We start from the raw sequence: 6044 nt of genomic DNA, 5'->3' as shown, positions 1-6044 counted from the left end.
TGCAACTCTGGAGACACACAACACACACACACACACACACACACACACACACACACACACACACACACACACACACTGCAAGTCAATGGAAAACAGATGTCTTCTATGGACGGTTGACCATTAGTCACTTATTGATGTTTGGTCATACTTACATCATATATATTAACTCATATCAGGAAACATGTTATATATAAAATATACCTGTAAATACCACGTGTGACCACTAGATGTCTCTGTTTGGCCACAGAAAGCTGCAACGCTCTGAAAACTGAACCTGTCACACGTTTTTCTTTCTTTTCTTTCTTTGAATGAGTGTGAATCCTGACAGGATGCCTGGCTCGAGGGAAGCTGGAGCTTAGAAAAGCCAGAGATCGCAGGTTCTCAGGTTCGAATCCCGTCTCACACAAGTTACTGCCTGAAATCCCTGAGCAAGCCCCCCCCCCCGCAATGTGGGGCCACTAGTGGGAGCTGTTGTTTATTGAATGTTTAAATGTTCTCCACCTGTAGGAGATGGTGTAACGGTAGGGACATTGGCTTTGTCCTTTCAGAGCGTAACATCAAAATATAAGATAAAAAGATATGAACGTGTGATTATTTTGGTGTGGATGTGTGACGGTGTAAAATGTTGGTTTGCGTGAGTCACTGAGCATTTTGAGTTCATTACTTTGAGTTAATTATTTTGAATTAATTATTCTGTGTTAATATTTTGAGTTAATTATTTTGAGTTAAATGTTTTGAGTTAATTGTTTTGAGTTAATCGTTTTGAGTTAATTGTTTTGTGTTTGTCACTTAAAATGAGCAGATTCTTTTCTTATTTAGAACTGTGGAAATGAGCAATAAATAACTCCAAATCATGTCCTGTGTATTAGTGGAAAACATTTAATTTGATATATTTCAACAAAACTCGAACAAGTTGAAGTTATATTGTAATACAATAGTAAAAAATTATTTAAAGAAAGACGAATGCATTAACATACAGAGAAATCCTCCGGCTTCATGATGTCATAATGAACAATAAGATAAAACAAAGGTAATGAAACCAAGAATGATTCATAAATATGTAATAAGAGCTCTAATGCGAGCGCTGGGAAGAGTATAGACAGGCTACAACCAGCAGATGGCGGCGACGCAACTTCTCGGATGCCAACTGCCCAAGAAGAAGAAGAAGAAGAAGAAGAAGAAGAAGAAGAAGAAGAAGAAGAAGAAGAAGAAGAAGAAGAAGAAGAAGAAGAAGAAGAAGAAGAAGAAGAAGAAGAAGAAGAAGAAGAAGAAGAAGAAGAAGAAGAAGAAGAAGAAGAAGAAGAAGAAGAAGAAGAAGAAGAAGAAGAAGAAGAAGAAGAAGAAGAAGAAGAGAAGAAGAAGAAGAAGAAGAAGAAGAAGAAGAAGAAGAAGAAGACAGATCTGACTTGTTATTGTAATAACATCTAGTTATTAAAGTAATACTATCTCGATAACTATGTTATCAACCCAATCCCCCCCAAACACACACACAAACACACACACACACACACACACACACACACACACACACACACACACACACACACACTGACACACACAGTGTGCCAGACCGTGCTGCTGACCTCTGACCTCTCAGTGTTCACTTCTCTGGTCACTATTGTTTTTACGTTGATTTCCCTTGTTATGTGACGTTTTCTTGTTTTATTTTCTTGTTGTTTTGAATTATTTCAGAGTTTCTAACATGTTTAAAATGAACTTTTCAAACAAAAAAACAATAAAATCCCTGATACATAAACAAGTGGGACTGGATGCAGTGGCGGCCTGTGGACCTGGTTCGGGTGGACCTGGTTTGGGTGTATGGACCTGGCTTGGGTCTGTGGACCTGGGTTGGGTTGACCTGGTTCGGGTGGACCTGGTTCACATCTGTGGACCTGGTTTGGGTGTATGGACCTGGTTTGGGTGTATGGACCTGGCTTGGGTCTATGGACCTGGTGTGGGTCTGTGGATCTGGGTTGGGTTGACCTGGTTCGGGTAAGTGAATCTGGTTCGGGTGGACCTGGTTCGGGTCTGTGGACCTGTTTCAGGTCTATGGACCTGGTTCGGGTGGACCTGGTTCGGGTCTGTGGACCTGGGTTGGGTGTATGGACCTGGGTTGGCTGTATGGACCTGGCATGGGTCTGTGGACTTGGCTTGGGTCTGTGGACCTGGCTTGGGTCTGTGGACTTGGCTTGGGTCTGTGGACTTGGCTTGGGTCTGTGGACCTGGCTTGGGTCTATGGACCTGGCATGGGTCTGTGGACTTGGCTTGGGTCTGTGGACTTGGCTTGGGTCTGTGGACCTGGCTTGGGTCTGTGGACCTTGCTTGGGTCTATGGACCTGGTGTGGGTCTGTGGATCTGGTTTGGGTGGACCTGGTTCGGGTCTGTGGACCTGGTTCGGGTGGACCCGGTTCAGGTCTGTGTACCTGGTTTGGGCCAATAGACCTGGTTCACGTCTGTGGACCTGGTTCACGTCTGTGGATTTGGTTCGGGTGGACCTGGTTCGGGTCTGAGGACCTGTTTCAGGTCTATGGACCTGGTTCGGGTGGACCGCCCCATTTCCAAGCTCCCATTTTTGTCCAAAATTTTGGAGAAAATTGTTTTCATTCAGATGAAGTCATTCTTGGATGAACATGAGATCCCAGAGGTTTTTCAGTCTGGTTTTAAGAACCTCCACAGTACTGACTCAGCTTTATTAAGGGTTTTTAATGACATTTTAATGTTGAATGATTCTGGCCATACTGTGGCTCTGGTGCTGTTGGACCTAACTGCTGCGTTCGATACAGTCGATCATGAAATCCTCCTGTATCGCCTTGAAAATCTGGTTGGTATTCGGGGATGTGCCTTAAAATGGTTCAGATCCTATTTAACAGGGAGGAGTTTCTGTGTTAAAGTTGGGGATTGTGTTTCCTCCACAGCCCCTCTGTCGTATGGAGTACCGCAAGGGTCCATCCTTGGTCCTCTCCTGTTTTCATTATACCTGCTCCCGCTAGGATCTGTTCTCCGTAGATTTGGGGTGTCATTTCACTTGTATGCGGATGACAGCCAAATCTATGTGCCCCTGAAGCGTGAGAATGCTTTCAGTGCCACTCAACTTTTGGAGTGTATTGAAGCAATCAAATCCTGGATGTCTGCTAACTTTTTACATTTTAATGACAGAAAGACTGAAGTCCTCCTAGTGGGGCCGAGCACTTCTGGTACTGCCGCCCCGGTGAACCTAGGATCGCTGACACAGTTTGTCAAACCAACTGTTTCTAATCTGGGAGTAAAGATGGATCAACATTTTAAATTTGACAAACAGATCAGTGCTGCGGTGAAGGCGAGTTTTTTCCATCTGAGGCAACTCGCAAAGATAAAATCCTCACTTTCAAAACATCATTTTGAAATCCTGATTCATGCTTTTGTCACGACACGGCTGGACTATTGCAACGCCCTGTACACCGGCATCAGTCAGTCCTTACTGACACGCCTGCAGCTGGTTCAGAACGCTGCAGCGCGCCTTTTGACTGGCTAACGAAAGCATGATCACGTTTCACCCATTCTCTCTTCTCTGCACTGGCTCCCAGTACAATTTAGAATTGATTTTAAAATTCTGTTATTTGTTTTTAAATGTCTTAATGACCTTGCCCCTCGTTACCTGTCCGACCTGCTCGTGTCGTACTCCCCAGCACGTTCACTCAGGTCAGCTGATCAAGCGTTGCTTTCGGTCCCCCAGATGCATCGCAAACTAAGAGGAGACGGAGCGTTTTCTGTGGTTGGTCCCAAACTGTGGAATGAGCTTCCTTTGTTCATTAGACAGGCTGACTCCCTTCATGTTTTTAAATCACATCTCAAAACACGCATGTTCTCCTTGGCTTTTAACCAGTGTTGAAGTTGACTTTTACTGCTATAAGTGTATTCTGTGCTGCCACTGTATTGTTATATTTATAATTGTATTTTTATATTGTTGTACAGCACTTTGGTCAACTGAGTTGTTTTTGATAGTGCTTTATAAATAAATTGGATTGGATTGGATTGGACCTGGTTCCAACACTGAGGATCATCTTGAAACACTGTGACGTCACCCCCCACCCCGTCCACCGCCCCCGCCCCCGCCCCCTCCATCTGCTGCTGATGCTGCTCAAGGACGCCATGATGCTGTCGTTTGGCCTGCAGAGCCGCAGCCTCTTCATCATGTCTTCATTCTCCTCATCATCCTCATAATGTAACACACACTCACACACACACACTCACACTCTCACACACACATCCAGCTGTTTTCAGTGTGTCTGATGTTCAGATTCACATCAACGTAACAAAGCGTCACTGAGACGGAATTCAAAAGTAAAAACACACACCTGAGCCCTAAAATACCCCCCATCCGAATTACCTACCCCCCCACCCCCACCCCACCCCCACACCCGAACTACCCCCAGCTCCTGAACCGCCCGCACCGATCCACTCACCGGTCCTCCGCTGCGGTCGTCGGGATGCGGGATGCTGCGGTGCACCGAGCAGTGTCAAGCCCTTACAATTAGCCGGAAGAAGAACTCACACTTACATTCAGAATAAAAGCAGCCACCGATTTAGTTACTTCAATTGATCGGATTTACTTTAGATTTATACAAACAAATACTGATTAAGAAACATAAAAGTATTTAATCTGTGGTATATCTCATGCGCTTGTACTTTCTGCAGCACGAAATCACGTGTATACGTTTCACTTCTGTGTTTTATGTTGAAGTTCTCATCAGAAAAACCTTAACAATACATCAACTTGACAAATAGAAACGTACGAAAATAGACATAGAGATATATCAGTAGACTGGCAGAGATATTCTGTATATATATACAAATATAGACATATATAGGTAACCCGTAGAGAAGTACATATAGATTTAGTAGATATATCTACTGGTGTACAAATATACAAGTAAACAAAGAAATACAAGACAGAAATGCAGGTTTAACTGACAAAGACACATAGACTTAGAAACGAACATATAAAATTAGACATAGACATATCTTAGCAGTAAAATTATTTAAGTCTCGATATACATTTTTCATTACATGTTATTAACTTTTACTAATGTATTATGTTTAAATTAAGTGTAAAAAGTGTCAAATGTAAGAAAGAATAACACCTTTGTGTTGTTGTTGTTTGTTGTTGTTGTTGTCCACCTGTGAATACTTCAGGGAGTGACTGAAACACTTCAACCTGTTTCTTGTATAAGAAGTGAATGAAGATGATTGAAGCTGGCAGACTGACCGGGAAGTTTCCACATTAGATGAGATGCTTCCAGCAGAGAATCTAGAGAATCGTTGTATTTCACATTAATCTGTAAGGTCCCTTGTGTGTCTCTGTCAAGCCTCTTTCTGTTTTTGTGTTGGAAGTCACCTGTCTTGCCCTTGTCTTTGTATAATTGTCCTTCCTGTCCACCATCCCTCTGTATTTATGGGCCAAGCCTCGGAGGCAGGGAACCGGCAGCAGGACCAGAACCAGGACCAGAACCAGGAACAGGACCTGGGACAGCCTCTACTGTCGGGTCTTCCTGGTACCTCATGTAATGTCTTACCGGTTTTCATGATTCATGTTCTATTTTGTTACTCACTCAGTCCGTGTTGTCGCCTCCCTCATTCACCCCATCATCATCATCGTACCTTTGTGTCATGTGGTCTCGCATTCTTCTTCGTGTTCTTCTTCGTATTCTTCCTTGTGTTTCCTCATGTTTTTCCTCATGTTGCCTCATGTTCCCTCATGTTTCCTTGTGTTCTTCCTTGTTGTTCCTCGTTTTCTTCCTCATGCATCCTCATGTTCTTCCTCGTGTTTGCTGTGTTCTTTCTTGTGTTTCCTCATGTTCTTCCTTGTGTTCTTCTTCATGATCTTCCTTGTGCCCTTTCTGATGTTTCTTCATCTTTCCTCATGCTCTGTCTCGTGTTTCCTCATGTTTCCTTGTGTTCTTCCTCATGTTTCCTTGTGTTCTTCCTAGTGTTTCCTTGTGTTCTTCCTAGTGTTTCCTTGTGTTCTTCCTAGTGTTTCCTGGTGTTCTTCCTAGTGTTTCCTGGTG

Source organism: Lipophrys pholis (genome assembly GCF_963383615.2).
Source record: "Lipophrys pholis genome assembly, chromosome: 1".
NCBI classification, from domain to species: domain Eukaryota; kingdom Metazoa; phylum Chordata; class Actinopteri; order Blenniiformes; family Blenniidae; genus Lipophrys; species Lipophrys pholis.
The sequence above is the reverse complement of the archived record's forward strand: the minus strand, read 5'-3'. Positions refer to the sequence as shown.